This window comes from Oncorhynchus tshawytscha, linkage group LG12 (assembly GCF_018296145.1).
Source record: "Oncorhynchus tshawytscha isolate Ot180627B linkage group LG12, Otsh_v2.0, whole genome shotgun sequence".
Classification (NCBI taxonomy): domain Eukaryota; kingdom Metazoa; phylum Chordata; class Actinopteri; order Salmoniformes; family Salmonidae; genus Oncorhynchus; species Oncorhynchus tshawytscha.
The window spans coordinates 47140278-47159365 of NC_056440.1; positions in this window are offsets into that span (position 1 = coordinate 47140278).

The window sequence follows — 19088 nt, forward strand, 5'->3', positions numbered from 1 at the left end:
GGTTGAAAAACTAGTTTTAATATCTCCAACATAAGTGTTTGTAAACTTCCGACTTCAACTGTAGCTTTGTTTGACCCTGATTGGTGCTTATTTGACAAAGATACAGTCTATCAACTGAAGACCGCCCTCGTCTTCGGCGTGCCGAGAAGGCATCGCTCTCTGACCAAATGTTGTGTCCTGTTGGATATACTGCACCCCTAATGATATAGTGAAGTCTGAGTACGTTCTAGGATCTCTGAGGAATAAATACGAACATGATTTGACTGGTTGAAACAATGTTTGGGGTTAGATTTTCACAGATTCCTTTGTTTGCATTTTGAAAGATTGGAAATACAAAATCGATTGTGCATGCTTTATGGACCTTTTTAGGATATGAAAAATGATTTTATGTAACAAAATGACACTTCATGTAATCTCTGGGACCCTTTGGATGATGAATCAGAGCAAGATTTCAGAATGTAAGGACACATTTCACCTTCAGAGGTGAATTTATCAAACCTATCGCGGTGAAAAAGTGTTTTGTTGTTAGGAGCTCTCCTCAAACAATAGCATGGCATTTTTTCGCAATAATAGCTACTGTAAATTGGACAGTGCAGTTATATTAACAAGAATTTAAGCTTTCAGCCAATATAAGACACCTGTATGTACCAACATTTGTTGTTTCTCTAAAATCTGCGATCGTGACACAAGGCGCTGCGTGATTTACAACTGTCCCATTGCCTATCCCTAATAAGGAGGAGGTGAGAAAGCTGAGGTGTGACAGAGAGCAGGACACTCCCACAGAGAAGTCAGCAGAACAGCCCATCTCAGACCCGGACTACTACTTTAAAACCACAATGGGACAGACAACTCAGGACCCACCAACTCAACAGACCCCACCACCCTCCTAACAGTCCCCCTATCAGCTCCCCTGATAGCCCTCCTGACAACCCTAACACATCCACTGAGGACACACAAAAGCCAGATATTGTGCTCCTCATTGACTCAAATGGCAAATACATTCTAATGAGAACTTTTTCCGAAGTGCAAAGTGGCTAAACTCTGGTGCTCAAACACTAGGCATGCCCTGGAGCTATTGTCAGAGGACAGACTAGGGTCCTCCAGCCACATTATAATTCACACAGGCACAAACGACCTGAGGACCCAGCCGGAAAAGGGAGGCCACAGCACTCAAGGGAGAGATTGAAAAAGCTTCTTCCACTTTCCCCAAAGCGCAAGTTTATCTCCACCCTGCTACCACACCTCAAAACCTGATGTCTAGTTGACTCACCACTCCACCCTTGACTAGGAACAGCTTTTACGACCAGGTCAACCTCTACAAGGCAGCAATCCCAACTTTTGCCAGGACACTGAAGGATGTCAACCCTCAAACTGCAGCCCAAGCACCTCACACAGGAGCAACGGACACCCTGCCCCGACCAGCGAGACACCCTCCCAGACCTTCAAGACCCCCTCCCGAAGGAACTGCACAGAGAGAACCAACGCCAAGAGGACCTACAGCCAGACCACAGCTTCACCAGCCACACCCCAACCAGCTGAGACCACCCCAAACAAACCCTGGCCACACATTATAGGCCCCCCAGATCAGACCTATGCCCCATCTGCCCCCCGCCCCTGCAGAAAAGACCTCAACATGGCAGCCGCACGTATGCCCAGGCCGTGAGCAGAGTAACAGGCCCAAGCCCCATACTGTGCCCTAAGAGCTATGTATCAACATGCTCTGCTCACACCTACTGTAATGGTCCAGGCCTTAACCACAGGAAAACAACACTAGACACTGGAACACAAAGCTTATGCTATCTCATCCTGGAATATACAAGGTCTGAGATCATCTGCCTTTGGCCTAAAGAACAGGAACCCAGACTTCATCAAAGAATTTGGAAAAACAGACATTGTCATCCTACAAGAAACATGGTATAGAGGAGACTGACCCACTGGTTGCCCTATAGGTTACAGAGATCTCGTAGTCCCGTCCACCAAACTACCAGGTGTGAAACAGGGAAGGGACTCAGGGGCTATGCTAATTTGGTATAGAGCAGACCTAACCCAGTCTATTAAATGAGTCAAAACAGGAACATTTTACATCTGGCTAAAAATTAATAAGGAAATTAAACTCAATAGTGAAAAATGTCCTTGTGTTCAACCTATACCCCCCAATAGAATCCCCAAACTTTCTTTTTTTACCCCCTTTTCTCCCCAATTTCTTGGTATCCAATTGTTAATAGTTACTATCTTGTCTCATCGCTACAACTCCCGTACGGGCTAGGGAGAGACAAAGGTCAAAAGCCATGCATCCTCCGAAACACACCCCAACCAAGCCGCAGTGCTTCTTAACACAGCGCGCATCCAACACAGAAGCCAGCGGCACCAATGTGTCGGAAGAAACACCGTGCACCTGGCGACCTGGTTAGCGTGCACTGCGCCCGGCACGCCACAGGAGTCGCTAGTGCGCAATGAGACAATGATGTCCCTACCAGCCAAACCCTCCCTAACCCGGGCGACGCTAGGCCAATTGTGCGTCACCCCATGGACCTCCCGGTTGCGGCCGGCTGCGACAGAGCCTGGGCTCAAACCCAGAGTCTCTGGTGGCACAGCTAGCTCTGCAATGCAGTGCCTTAGACAACTGCGCCACCCGGGAGGCCCTGAATCCCCATACTTTAATGATGACCGCTTCTCCATCCTAGAGGGGAGATCAATCATTTCCAGTTCCAGGGACATGTACAGTACTAGTCTGTGGTGACCTAAATGCCAGAACTGGAAAAGAACCTGACACTGTCAGCACACGGGGACAAACATCTATCTGGAGGTGACAGTATTCCTTCCCAATCCCTTGGCAGTAGTACTGTAGATGATTTTATCACTGACCTCAACCCAGAGTCTCTGTGTTCACAGTCAGCCCACTAACACCTGTATCAGGTCACAGCAAAATCACAGTCTACCCGAACAGAGCAATACTCAATCATCAAGCATCAAAGCCAAAGGAACTGCACAATATTATGAAACGCTATAGATGGAAGGAAAGTAGTGTAAAAACCTACCAAAAAACAATTAGGCAACAACAAATTCAATCCCTTTTAGACATCTTCCTGGACAAAACATTTCATTGTAATAGTGAAGGTGTAAACTTGGCAGTAGAAAGCCTAAACAGTATATTTGACCTTTCAGCTCCCCTACCATATCTAAAAATGTCAAGTAGATAACCTAAGAACATTAACATCAATGACAAATGGTTTGATAAAGAATACAAAAACCTAAGAAAGAAATTAAGAAACCTTCCAACCAAAAACATAGAGACCCAGAAAACCTGACCCTATGCCTTCCCTATGGTGAATCCCTAAAACAATACAGAAATACACTATAGAAAAAGAAGTAACACCACGTCAGAAATCAGCTCAATGAAATTGGAACACACTAAACAATCAACACGAAGAGTTATCTATCCAAATCGGAGATGTGTGGACTTCTCCAATCCTTTTAGCTCTATAATAAAGCACAAACATCAAAACCATATACATGATCAATTACAAATCTTAGAATCCGCAATTAAAGACTACCAGAACTGTCACGCCCTGACCATAGAGAGCCTGTTTATTCTCTATTTTGGTTAGGTCGGGGTGTGACTAGGGTGGGTTATCTAGGTTGTTTTATTTCTATGTTGGCCTGGTATTGTTCCCAATCAGAGGCAGCTGTTTAGCATTGTCTCTGATTGGGGATCATATTTAGGTAGCCATTTCCCTACTGGGTTTTTGTGGGATCTTGTTTATGTGTAGTTGCCTGTGAGCACTCCATAGCTTCACGTGTCGTTTGCTCTTTATTGTTTTTTGTGCGTTTCACAAATAAAAAGAGGTGGAACCCATATCACGCTGCGCCTTGGTCCGAATGTTATTACGACGATCGTGACAGAAGATCACACCAGGACCAAGCAGCGTACCCAGGAGGAGAAGGTATCCTGGACTTGGGAGGAGATCTTGGATGGGAAGGGATCCTAGACGTGGGAGGAAATCCTGGCAGGACAGGATCGCCTTCCTTGGTGACAGACTCAAGGGGAGAAGGGAGGACAGCACCGAAGCTGGGGTTCGCAGCCACATCGGATGCCCAAAGGACAGCCCCCCCCCCCAAATCTTGGAGGTGGGCACACGGGGTGGTCGGCGGAGCTGAGGAGGGAACCAGAGCCCATCTGGGAGAAGATGGAGAAATTGGAGGAGAGTGAACGCAGAGAGCCAGAGACCACCTGGGAGGAGATAGAGAGGTGGTCGGTCGACCCAAGGAGAGTACCAGAGCCCGCTTGGGATTCGCTGGAACAGTGTGAGGAGGGATACCGGAGAATGGAGTTGGCTAGGAGTATGCGGCAACGCAGGCATTTGGAGGAACGTGTCATTGGTCCGGTGAAACCTGGGCCGGCTCCACGTATCTGGCCTCCAGTGCTCCTCCCCAGTCCGGTACATCCTGTGTCTCCTCCTCAAACTCTCCCTGAAGTGTGTGTCAACAGTCTGGTACCACCTGTGCCGGCTCCACGCACTAGGCCTCCAGTGCGCCTCCCCAGTCCGGTACGTCCTGTGCCTGCTCCTCGCACGCGCCCTGAAATGCGTGTCACCAGTCCAGAGCTTCAGGCGACGGTCCCCAGTCCGGAGCTTCCGGCGACGGTCCCCAGCTTCCGGCGACGGTCCCCAGTCCAGAGCTTCCGGTGACGGTCCCCAGTCCGGAGCTTCCGGCGACGGTCCCCAGTCCGGAACCTCCGGCGACGGTCCACATTCTGGAACCTTCAGCGAGGGTCAACGGTCCGGAGCGTCCAGGCACGGCATCCAGCCCGGAGCCTTCCTCTGCGCCGATGTCCAGTCCAGGCACGGAAAGAGAGGGGGAGAGAGAGAGAGGGCTTATGGGTAATTGTAATGTAAGTAAGACCTCGGAGAGGTGACATTAACTGGAGAGTGAGAAAGGGAGGTAGAGAGAGAGGGGTTGTCCAGGGGTTTGACCACCAGACAACAGAAAGAGACAGTAAACCGTTATCAGCTGAACATAACAGTATGCCAGGGGAAGGGAGGACAGTAGCAGGTCACCCAACTGTAGTTTGTGACTATTATTTCCCATTTTAGCCAATTCAGTTCCAGGAATTCCGTTACTGATTTGTTGGTAATTCCATTACCAACTTGGTAATGGAATTACAAGTTTTAATCACTTAATAATTCATAAACAAATGTGATATCAGTAAAATCACTAACTAATTGGTCGGTCTACCATTACTTCTGTGAACTTGCGTTATCCTCCTTCTTCATGAGGGAGAGAAATGTGAAAATATCTTAGATATGTGGGTTTAAGATAACGAATTACAAGGCACAAGGCAATATTTCTTAAGCATACAAAAGGTTAACAATTTCTCCAAAAGTGTTATTAGTTGGCAGGGATCTTTACGTCAACATGATTGTGCTTTGATCCGTTTCTGATACCTTTTAAGACTTTTTTTCTTTTTCAAAAATATTGACTCTTAGCTTTCATTTGAAACCAAATTTGATATGCTCCTATGAACTTTTGATGGAAATGCCCTTGTCTAGAATGGTGCATTCTAGTTTTCTAGTGCCATCAAACATCAGTCTTTGTAATAATTTTACTTCAGCTTACTTTAATCATTATTTGCCCAGTGCACATGTTTTTAAAGGAGTATCTTAGTTACTCGTTTCCTTCAGGAAGAGCGCATGTTCAGTGAGGAGGAAGAACAGAAACTGCAGAGTGCTCTGTCATTGGACAAGCCGGACCCTCTGTCTGGTTTTTCATTCTAGAACAGGTAGGTGGGCCTCGATGTCCGCCTAAACTGTAGCTGGAATAAAGAATCTTTCATTAATTGTTGCTCCGTTAACCTACCTTTCCACTCCAGCCTTTAGTGTACAGTCGTTGCCAAAAGTTTTGAGAAAGACACATATTAATTTCCACAAAGTTTGCTGCTTCAGTGTCTAGATATTTTTGTCAGATGTTACTATGGAATACTGAAGTATAATTACAAGCATTTCATAAGTGTCAGTCTTTTATTGACAATTACACACGAAGATGATGCAAAGAGTCAATATTTACAGTGTTGATCCTTCTTTTTCAAGACCTCTGCAATCTGCCCTGGCATGCTGCCAATTAACTTCTGGGCCACGTCCTGACTGATGGCACCATTCTTGCATAATCAATGCTTGGAGTTTGTCAGAATTTGTGGGTTTTTGTTTGTTCACCCGCTTCTTGAGCATTGACCACAAGTTCTCAGTGGGATTAAGTTCTGGGGAGTTTCCTGGCCATGGACCCAAAATATTGATGTTTTGTTACCCGAGCCAGTTAGTTATCACTTTTGCCTTATGGCAAGGTGCTACATCATGCTGGAAAAGGCATTCTTCATCACCAAACTGTTCCCTAGATGGTTGGGAGAAGTTGGTCTCGGAGGATGTGTTGGTACCGTTCTTTATTCATGGCTGTGTTCTTAGGCAAAATTGTGAGTGAGCCCACTAACTTGGCTGAGAAGCAACCGCACACATGAATGGTCTCAGGATGCTTTACTGTTGCCATGACAGGACTGATGGTAGCGCTCACCTTGTCTTCTCCGGACAAGCTTTTTACGGATGCCCCAAACAATCGGAAAGGGGATTCATCAGAGAAAATGACTTTACCCCAGTCCTCAGCAGTCCAATCCCTATACCTTTTTCAGAATATCAGTCTGTCCCTGATGTTTTTCCTGAAGAGAAGTGGCTTCATTGCTGCCCTTCTTGACACCAGGCCATCCTCCAAAAGTCTTTGCCTCACTGTGCGTGCAGATGCACTCACACCTGCCTGCTGCCATTCCTGAGCCAGCTCTGTACTGGTGGTGCCCCAATCCCGCATCTGAATCAACTTTAGGAGACAGTCCTGGCATTTGCTGGACTTTCTTGGGTGCCCTGAAGCCTTCTTCTCAACAATTGAACCGCTCTCCTTGAAGTTCTTGATGGTCCGATAAATGGTTGATTTAGGTGCAATCTTACTAGCGGCAATATCCTTGCCTGGGAAGCCCTTTTTGTGCAAAGCAATGATGACGACACGTGTTTCCTTGGAGGTAACCATGTTTGACAGAGGAAGAACAATGATTTTAAGCACCAGCCTCCTTTTGAATCTTTCAGTCTGTTATTCGAACTAAATCAGCATGACCGAGTGATCTCCAGCCTTGTCCTCGTCAACACTCACACCTGTGTTAACGAGAGTTTCACTGACATGGTGTCAGCTGGTCCTTTTGTGGCAGGGCTGAAATGCAGTTACATTTTTGGGGGGGATTCAGTTAATTTGCATGGCAAAGATGGACTTTGCAATTAATTGCAATTCATCTGATCACTCTTCATAACATTCTGGAGTATATGCAAATTGCCATCATACAAACTGAGGCAGCAGACTTTGAAATTAATATTTGTGTCATTCTCAAAACTTTTGGCCACGACTGCACTGTTTCCCAGTCTGAAGCTGAGGGAGAATACTCACGTGCAGAGCAATTCAAAGAATTATGTATAAACTGTGCACAAGTATCAAGTATGCACACTGCAATTCTATTATGGCGCTATTGGTGATAATGGTTTTTACAATGTAAAGAAGTAATGCCTAAAGAGAGGTAACAATATGTTTTGAGAAGCACCATTGGGATAAGTGTGTTTTATAAGCGGCAGCTGCCAGCCAAACTGACTTTCATCAATTCAATTGACCACAAATTCTGCAGAAACTTTACCTGAAGGTAGGTATCTCCATTGTGCAATATGAAGTGAGGTATCATGGCATAATACGTGTAGAATTGGCAAAACAACAATGTAGTGGTATGGCCACGTAAAACGAAGTAAAGCTTAGGTTAATGCTCAGTACAATACAATACGTGTTTTGCAGAACAAAACGACAATATGACTACTATCATGGGGCGGCAGGGTAGCCTAGTGGTTAGAGCGGTGGACTAGTAACCGGAAGGTTGCAAGTTCAAACCCCCGAGCTGACAAGGTACAAATCTGTCGTTCTGCCCCTGAACAGGCAGTTAACCCACTGTTCCTAGGCTGTCATTGAAAATAAGAATTTGTTCCTTACTGACTTGCCTAGTTAAATAAAGGTAAAATTAAATCATGCATGAGATAAGATGCAGAATCTGTTCAGCTATTATTCCACTCCTAGCCACAAGGTGTTGTTCCCAGGCTATTATTTAGCTAAGGCCAAGAAAAAAAGTACCTTGAGTATTGCAGATCCTCTCTCTGTCCCTCAGCAGGCTGTTTATCATAATGTTAAGCCAGCCTCCCTGAAGCAGCAGTTTGAGAACATCCATCTCTCCCCAGAGAAGGCGGAGGCCTTCTGCCGGGCCTGGACCACTGCCGGCCCAGATGTCATGGAGAAGGTCTGGCAGAGAATTTTCACCCCCCAAAAGGTGAGGAAAACGTCCTGAGTCTCCTACAAAACAATTGCAAGGGCGGTGCAATAAGTATGTTCCTGCAATGCAGATAAAGCCTAAATTACAACTTCTAAATGTACAAAACTCATGAATGCAATAAGATACGCAAATTGGCAATCCTGCATAATTGCATCGAGTTGCAAATTGCGTCTCCTGTACACATTTGCGTATTTTTGCTTCCCAATAAGGCAGAACAGGCATTTTGCGTACCTAATTGCATTCTTGGGTTGCGTACTTACATACGTGAGGTATACATTTCTGGTGGCTATGCAATGAAAGCAGCCAACGTTTGCACTTTTTTGTGACATTAAACCAGTCCCGTTGAGCTGGATCCCCGATCAACATTGGCATGCATTGGAAACTGCCAGATCCAACTGATAATTTGATCACAAAGGATGATCAAAATAAAATTACAATTAAAATGTGCAGTTGCTACATCCATTTTCTGACTTATAAATTATGCATATGTACCCATTGATTCTTGAAGAATATGACTTAAAAATGCCTCATGAGCTTAGTTCAACCGTGGTACCCCCATCAGAACCAAAAATATAAGCTTGTTACCTTGTAAACAAAGGTAATGTCAACAAACACTGTATAGCTTGAAAACATTGTTAAAACTATCATTTTGGTATCATGGATTGTCAGTCCATAGCTCTATCTATGAATTTGAGATTGGTTACATTTCTCCATCCCTCAGCTCTTTAGTGAAACAGTGGTGAGGGGAACACTTTGTTATTGTTGCAACTGCTGATTGCCGCTTTACAACCATAGAATAGAGACTCAAAGCAGCCATAGCCTGTGATGTTGTCATGATAACCTCAGCGACAGCAGTCTTTGGGGGTGTCCCAAATGGCACCCTATTACTTATATAGTACAATACCTATCGGCCCTGGTCAAAAGTAGGGAATAGGGTGCCATATGGGACATAGCGTTGTCCCCCATGGGAGGCTGGGGCTGATGTCATCACACCTGGTGCTGTGACGACCTGGGACCACACAGAGATAACTCCTGGTTTATAATCCCACTCTGCATCATAAAACTCTTCCACTCAAGCCACATTGAAGGATCCAGATGCGGTGCTGGAGCTCGGGGTCAGAAATTCAGATTCTGAGGTAAATACTTGACACTGTCTCGAACACACCACACACTGGCTCCCACACACCACACACACACACACACACACACACAGTCCTTTGTTACCTGCTCAAAACAGAGGGGCTGTTTACTTAGCATTACTCAGGGGATCCATCCAGGCTTCCAAATGGATGCTAATTCTGCATTTGTCCCTGTTGACACTGAAGTAGACCTGAAACCAGAAAGCAGGGAGCTTGTTAACGATGGCCTCGAGGGCCAGTTTTCCTTTTAGTCTTATGGGAGTCTGTATCTGTACAGTATCAGCAGGCCGTACATGTCCATCAAAATGGACAGCATCTGCAGATTTTCATCAGAAAATGTTTACCTAATGGTTCCCTTGGTTGTTATGGTAACACCAGGTTTATCAATTGTTGTTTATTATGTATTGTTTGGTATTCTGTCTCTCTGACATGCATACAGTACAAATACTTTTTTCTCCCAAGCAAGTAAAACATGAATTAATTTATTTAAATCCACTTACATGGGCCCTGTTGGGAATAGATAGCTACAGGCCTGAGGCAAGCCAAGCTAATGGGAGCAGCCAGCCCACAGTTCACAAATCTGTTTAGAGGTTGTTCCTCTAACACACAAGAGGGGGCACTGTTGCCCCACAACAGATACTATCTTTCGCAGGCTCTCTCCTGTCGACAGAGAGGAATGGTTTACTGGTTCAAATTTACACTGGAGATCAAGTGTACGGCTACACACATTGTTTTTCTTCTAAGTTGAGTTGCTTAATTTTTCTCTCTGTTGTAGATCTGTATGTCTTGTTTGGCTCCACAGTATCACAATATCATTAACAAATAAAAAGATTTAATGCAATTCCATTCTGAAGTTATTCTGCATGCACATTATAACAAAATTAGAACTATCTCAGAAATAAATGTAGTGATATTGTTGATTGAAAGGAGAAGGCTTGATAATACCCTTATAATCTTCCAGTAGTGTCTCCAGTAGAGAGGGAAGAAACAGGAGGAGGAGAGGTGGTGGTGGATGAAGACAGCTGTACATGACTTATTTGGAAGCCAAGCAGCAGAGTTAGAGAACTCCCACCTGATCAGTGTCGTGCTTTGTCAGCCCAATCCCGAGGGGAAGCAGGCAGACCTCCAGTGTACAGAACGAAACGTCTCCTCTCCATCCAAGCCAGTCAGTGAGCAGCTGGATATACAATATCTCTAAGACACACACACACACACACACACACACACACACACACACACACACACACACACACACACACACACACACACACACACACACACACACACACACACACACACACACACACACACACACACACACATGCACACACAAACAGTCTCTCAGATGTAACTTGGAGGAGTCTGAGAAAGTGAAATCCTTCAAAACTCCGGCGGTCTCGCTGTCATCTCTCTGTCCCTCAGCATTAGAGCTTTCAATGGCTCACCGCTCTAAATGTACCATCTTGGGGGACTAGTTCATTCATTATACATACAGTGGGGCAAAAAAGTATTTAGTCAGCCACCAATTGTGCATGTTCTCCCACTTAAAAAGATGAGAGAGGCCTGTAATTTTCATCGTAGGTACACTTCAACTATGACAGACAAAATGAGTAGAAAAAAATCCAGAAAATCACATTGTATGATTTTTTATGAATTTATTTGCAAATTAATGGTGGAAAATAAGTATTTGGTCACCTACAAACAAGCAAGATTTCTGGCTCTCACAGACCTGTAACTTCTTCTTTGAGGCTCCTCTGTCCTCCACTCGTTACCTGTATTAATGGCACCTGTTTGAACTTGTTATTAGAATAAAAGACACCTGTCCACAACCTCAAACAGTCACACTCCAAACTCCACTATGGCCAAGACCAAAGAGCTGTCAAAGGACACCAGAAACAAAATTGTAGACCTGCACCAGGCTGGGAAGACTGAATCTGCAATAGGTAAGCAGCTTGGTTTGAAGAAATCAACTGTGGGAGCAATTATTAGGAAATTGAAGTCATACAAGACCACTGATAATCTCCCTCGATCTGTGGCTCCACACAAGATCTCACGAAAATGAACAAGAACGGTGAGCAAAAATCCCAGAACCACATGGGGGGACCTGTGAATGACCTGCAATGGGAACAAAGTAGCAAAGCCTACCATCAGTAACAGACTGACTCAAATCCTGTCCAGACGTGCCCCCTGCTTAAGCCAAGAGGCCCATCTGAAGTTTGCTAGAGGGAATCCAGAAGAAGATTGGGAGAATGTCATATGGTCAGATGAAACCAAAATATAACTTTTTGGTAAAAACTCAACTCGTTGTGTTTTGAGGACAAAGAATGCTGAGTTGCATCCAAAGAACACCATACCTACTGTGAAGCATGGGGGTGGAAACATCATGCTTTGGGGCTGTTTTTCTGCAAAGGGACCAGGACGACTGATCCGTGTAAAGGAAAGAATGAATGGGGCCATGTATCGTGAGATTTTGAGTGAAAACCTCCTTCCATCAGCAAGGGCATTGAAGATGAAACGTGGCTGGGTCTTTCAACATGACAATGATCCCAAACACACCGCCCGGGCAACGAAGGAGTGGCTTCGTAAGAAGCATTTCAAGGTCCTGGAGTGGCCTAGCCAGTCTCCAGATCTCAACCCCATAGAAAATCTTTGGAGGGAGTTGAAAGTCCGTGTTGCCCAGCAACAGCCCCAAAACATCACTGCTCTAGAGGAGATCTGCATGGAGGAATGGGCCAAAATACCAGCAACAGTGTGTGTGAACCTTGTGAAGACTTTCAGAAAACATTTGACCTCTGTCATTGCCAACAAAGGGTATATAACAAAGTATTGAGATAAACTTTTGTTATTGACCAAATACTTATTTTCCACCATAATTTGCAAATAAATGAATTTAAAATCCTGCAATGTGATTTTCTGAATTTTTTTTCTTCTCATTTTGTCTGTCATAGTTGAAGTGTACCTATGATGAAAATTACAGGCCTCTCTCATCTTTTTAAGTGGGAGAACTTGCACAATTGGTGGCTGACTAAATACTTTTTTGCCCCACTGTATGTGTTTGTAGACATAGCTCATTTCAATATTTATTGTAAACCTGTGAGTGTGATAATGTAATGTAACCTTCAGTAGTCATTGATTGGCTATTCCTTTATTGGGTCTTTGATCTGATGGTCTAAGGTACAGTATATTAGGTTGTGTATTAAGTCGATTATGATGGAATTTGGGTGACTTTTAGCCAAGCGTGGCCATGTCGCCTCCTCAAGCTCTGCCCACCTTACTAATCCTTTATCCTACCTCTACAGTCCACCTTTTCTGGCATCTTACTTGGTATAGATTCCATTAATAGATGATGCCTACTTGTATTTTTCTATTACTTCATTGTGACTTATTAATGAGAGGTGTTGTTGGTTTCCATTTCCTTGTAATGCTTTTCTCAGCCAGTGAGCGCTAACTAATTCTATTTCATCGAACCTACTTGTTTTGTATCAAAGCGTCTGACTTGAAAGACTTCTGATTCGAATGTATTTTTTCTGGGTTCAGCCACTGAGGAGCGGAAGCTCTTTGTTGGAATTTTCCCAGTGAAGGCTGTGACCTCATTTATTATCACCTAGAGATAAATAATGCAATTAAACATCACATTTTGACTTGTGAAGAGGTGCTGTGATCATCCCTATTCAAAACATCCACACTCCTCTCCTCACATGTCTCTGCCATAGACGATCACTACAAGTTTCAAACACACAGCCCCGAAAGTTGCACAAAGCTCTGTTTCCATCTTCCCCCTTCCCTCCCGACCAAAACATGCAGAACTAACAAGCAGTCTTAGAAATGAAACCTCTTCCTATTATTTGACGGTTTATGTTAGGCGAGAAATACATTGGATAGCTTAAACCAAAATGGTGGCAGGAAGGCAGACAGACTGAAATCCCTTCAAACTCCCTCCCGTCACACAGCACAATAAAGCCCTGTCTGAGGCTTGTCTTCCTGTCCATGGTCCAGGATGCTTTGTGCAGCCATCTTTTGGGCTCCTTTCTCCTTGGTGACTTGTTTTTCTCCTTTGGGATCCCATTCAGGGCGTCCATTGTTCCGTGATTATCCATTCCTCTGGTGATGTGTACAGCCGAGTGGCATAATAGTCCTCTTACCCATACAATGATGTCACAGCTTTACTTGCTCTGGGGACCATTGTTTCCCCTCTTTCCTCCTTTTCCTCTTTTTTTTATCCCCAATTCTGTGCTTCTTAAAGAGCTTGGGGATTTGTGGGTGTTTAGCACACCCACGATACATGTTTGACATGCAGACATGAGCGGGGAAGGTGGCATTTAATTCCCATTTGTTTGACTTGTTTGGTGTCAGATCTTGGTTCTCACATCTGAGCTCATTTTATTGCACTGTACAACACATTTTTTTCAGTCGATTGTAAATTACCAAATGACAGTTTTTGTTGCTGCAGAGTAGCCAAGTGTGATTTTCAGGTGTTAGCCAATGTTTTTGTTAGAGGTGTTGTTTTAGGTAGTCTGGAGGACTCTCTCTGTTAGTACACATTTATGTGCTTTCTGACATCTCAAACAAGCCCTGATAATTGCAGAATGGGAAGAAAAATCTGAACTTTTCATCTAAACAAAGGCATATTTCTGTATTGATTTACCATAACCGTTTATTTATTTTTTGTACAATTATTTTGGGTAACACATAATGGTTGAAAGGGTAGTTAACCATTCTTTCCTTCTAATAATAATTACGGTATGGTTTTCTTTGCCAGACCTGGTACTGTCAACAGCCATGTAATGACAGTTTTCCCTTATACAGTGGCAAGAAAAAGCATGTGAACCCTTTGGAATTACCTGCATTTCTGCATAAATTGGTCATCAAATTTTATCGGATCTTCAATCTAAGTCACAACAATAGACAAACATAGTGTGCTTAAACTAATAACACAAATTATTATATTTTTCTTGTCATTTAAACATTCACAGTGTAGGTTGTAAAAGGTATGTGAACCCCTAGGCTAATGACTTCTCCAAAAGCTCATTGGAATCAGGAGTCGGCTAACCTGGAGTTCAATCAATGAGATTGGAGATGTTGGTTAGAGCTGCCTTGCCCTATAAAAACACTCACAGAATTTGAGTTTGCTATTCACAAGAAGTGATGCCTGATGGGAACCATGCCTCGAACAAAAGAGATCTCAGAAGACCTAAGATTAAGAATTGTTGATTTACATAAAGCTGGAAAGGGTTACAAAAGTATCTCTAAAAGCCTTGAAGTTCATCAGTCCATGGTAAGAGAAATTGTCTCTAAATGGAGAAAGTTCAGCACTGTTGCTACTCTCCCTAGGAGTGGCCGTCCTGCAAAGATGACTGCATGAGTACAGCACAGAATGCTCAATGAGATTAAGAAGAATCCTAGAGTGTCAGCTGAAGACTTAACAGAAATCTCTGGAACATAGTAGCATCTCTGTTGACGAGTCTACGATACGAAAAACACTAAACAAGAATGGTGTTCATGGGAGGACACTATTGGAAGAAGCCATTGCTGTCCAAAAAAAACATTGCTGCATGTCTGAAGTTTGTAAAACCTCATCCCAACTGTAAAGTATGGTTTGGGGCTGTTTTGCTGTCTCAGGGCCTGGACAGCTTGCTATCATCGACAGAAAAATGAATTCCCAAGTTCATCAAGACATTTTGCAGGAGAATGTTAGGCTATCTGTCCGCCAATTAAAGCTCAACAGAAGTTGGGTGATGAAACAGGACAACGACCCTAAACAGAAGTAAATCAACAACAGAATGGCTTCAACAGAAGAAAATACACCTTCTGGAGTGGCCCAGTCAGAGTCCTGACCTCAACCCAATTGAGATGCTGTGGCATGACCTCAAGAGAGCAGTTCACACCAGATATCCCAAGAATATTGCTGAACTGAACCAGTTTTGTAAAGAGGAATGGTCCAAAATTCCTCCTGACCATTGTGCAGGTCTGATCCACAACTACAGAAACTTTTGGTTGAGGTTATTGCTGCCAAAGGAGGGTCAAGCAGTTCACATACTTTTCCCGCCCTGCACTGTGATTGTGTACATGGTGTGTTCAATAAAGACATTAAATGTCACGCCTTGGTCTTAGTATTTTGTGTTTTCTTTATTTATTTGGTCAGGCCAGGGTGTGACATGGGTTTATTTTGTGGTGTGTTTTTGTATTGGGGTTTTAGTAGGTATTGGGATTGTGGTTGAGTAGGGTTGTCTAGGAAAGTCTATGGCTGCCTGAGGCGGTTCTCAATCAGAGTCAGGTGATTATCATTGTCTCTGATTGGGAACCATATTTAGGTAGCCCGGGTTTCACTGTGTGTTTGTGGGTGATTGTTCCTATCTCTGTGTTTGTTGTCACAAGATAGGCTGTATAGGTTTTCATGGTCCGTTTGTTTTTGTAGATTTAAGTTATTTCATGTATCGTTCATTTTTACATTAAAGAACATGAGTAACCACCACGCTGCATTTTGGTCCGCTTCTCCTTCTACAGATGAACGTCGTTACATTAAAACATTAGTAGTTTGTGTGTTATTAGTTTAAGCAGACTTTATTTGTCTATTGTTGTGATGAAGATTAAATCCAATTTTATGACCAATTTATGCAGAAATCCAGGTACTTCCAATGGGGTTGATATACTTTTTCTTGCCACTGTATATTTGTTTTGTGTGCTATTTTCATAGCATAGACCTACTACATGTTTATGTCTTAGAGGATACTGTTGAATGATTCTGCATGTTATCAAGGGAATCGAATCTTGGCATTTTGCCATGCACACGATTTACCTCTACTTAAAATAGATATGCCACAGGTATATAATAGTAATATTATAACTGCATGTAAATTAAATGCATTTTCAGGTCTGTCAGCCAAGAGTATTATGTCATGAACTGTTAAATGTAGCCTATTGTCTTTGTTCTGTATTTTTTGCTAAATAAATACGACGATAACAATGCTGCAGTTGGATACAATATATTGTTTGTTGGCGGCACACCATTTATGTCCAGCAATGGGTTGCATTTAGTTGATTAAACCTTTTGGATTTGGAGAGGGAGGCAGCTGTAGATGTTTGACCTGGAGATGCTTGTTTCCAACAACCATACTGTAAAAACGGACAAGGCTCTCCAACTCTCACAGCCACAGTGTCTGCATACCAAAGGGCCCAAGCTGGCTGCCTAGGCAATCACTAGGCTTGCCACACAGAAGAGACTCTACAGTTATGAATAGCAGCCATCAGCCTCCCCTATCCCTCCTCCCTGGGTCAAAGCATACATGCTACTATATCTACATTGTTTCAAAATGGAGGCCGCGTTGGGTCCATGTGTATACAGACATTTGGCATGTTGCTGTTTCTGTCATTTCGTTTGAGCACATTGTTTCCAGCGTGAGCTGCTCTTGAAAGGGCTGTGGGGTTGGCTGTTGGCACCGGTGTAAGTGTATAGTGCCTAGTCCGTATCAGGCAAAGCTACCTCTAATCATTTTGTTATGACTTACACTAGTCCTGTTTTTGACTGTTTTATCTTGGCAGAATTACACAAAAAATATAAACGTAACATGCAACAATTTTTAAATATTTTACTGAATTACAGTTCATAAAAGGAAATCAGTCTTTATATAAATTCATTAGGCCCAAATCTATGGATTTTACATGACTGAGGATACAGATATGCATCTGTTGGTCACAGATACCTTTAAAAAAAGGTAGGGGAGTGGATCAGAAAACCAGTCAGTATCTGGTGTGTCCACCATTTGACTCATTCAGCGCGGCACAGCTTCTTCACATAGAGTTGATCAGGCTGTTGATTGTGGCCTGTGGAATGTTGTCCCACTCCTCTTCAATGGCTGTGCGAAGTTGCTGGATTTTGCCTGGACTTGGAACACGCTGTGGTTACATGTTGATCCAGAGCATCCCAAACATGCTCAATGTCTGGTATGTAGGCCATGAACGAACTCTGACATTTTCAGCTTCCAGGAATTGTGTACAGATCCTTGCAACGTGGGGCCGTGCATTATCATGATGAAACGTTAGGTGATGGCGGCGGCTGAATGGCACAACAATGAGCCGCAGGATCTCGTCACGGTACTGTATTTCTGTGCATTGAACTTGCCAATGATAAAATGTAAATGTGTTCGATCTCCATAGCTTATTTCTGCCCATACCATAACGCCACTGCCACCATGGGGCACTCTGTTCATAACTTTAACATCAGCAAACTGCTCGTCCTTCTGCCCGATGCAGTTGAAACCGTTATTCATCCGTGAAGAGCACACTTCTCTAGCATGCCTGTGGCCATCGAAGGTGAGCACTGATGTCAGGTCAAGACCCTGGTATTTGTATTTAATATGGATCCCCATTAGCTGCTGCGAAGGTAGCAGCTACTTTTCCTTGGGTCCAGCAACATAAGACAGTTACATACAGTTTAAAATACTACCTGACATTACATTTCATAACACCTTACCCAACACATTCAGAGTGTTCCCTCTTGCCCCCACTACACCACCACATATTTACAATACAACATCCATGTGCACGTGTGTGTAGATTGCGTGTCTTGACATGTGTATGTGTGCCTGTGTGTGTCTTTTCACATTCCCCGCTGTTCCATAAGGTGTATTTTATCTGTTTTTTAAATCCGATTCTACTGCTTGCATCAGTTACCTGATGTGGAATCGAGTTCCATATAAGCCATGGGTCTATATTGTACTGTGAGCCTCCCATAGTCTGCTCTTGGGGATTGTGAAGAGACCTTTGGTGGCATGTCTTGTGGGGTCTGCATGAGTGTCTGAGCTGTGTGCTAATATTTTAAACAGACACCTCGGTGCATTCAGCTTGTCAACACTTATTACAAAAATAAGTAATAATGAAGTCAATCTCTCCTCCACTTTGAGCCATGAGAGATTTACATGCATATTATTAATGTTAGCTTTCCATGTACATTTAAGGGCCAGCTGTGCTGCCCTGTTCTGAGCCAATTCAACAGTAGTCCAGTTGCGATTAAACTAGACTCTGTAGGACCTGCCTTGTTGAGCAAGCAGAGGAGCTTCCCTGAGACGGTTTCGGACAGTTTGTGCAGAAAGTCTTCAGTTGTGCAAACCCACAGTTTCATCAGCTGACCGGGTGGCTGGTCTCAGACGATCCTGCAGGTGAAGAAGCCAGTGTGGAGGTCCTTGGCTGGCATTGTTACACATGTCCTTCCAAATTCTCTAAAATGACATTTGAGGTGGCTTAGGGTAGAGAAATTAACATTAAATTCTCTGTCCAAAGCTCTGGTGGATATACCTCCCTCAAAACTTGAGACATCTGTGGCATTGTGTTGTGTGACAAAACTGCACATTTTAGAGTCACCTTTTATTGTGCACAGATTTTTGTGCGTATGGATCTTTTCTGGGATCTTTTTATTTCAGTTCATGAAACATGGGACCAATGTTTATATTATTGTTCAGTGTAAATTGTTACCGTGCTTTCCATCCTGAACCACTTGTGGCGAGGCTGTAAGACATACTGCTTTGGAACGGTCCCCGTAGAAAGAACAGTCAGTGTTTGTT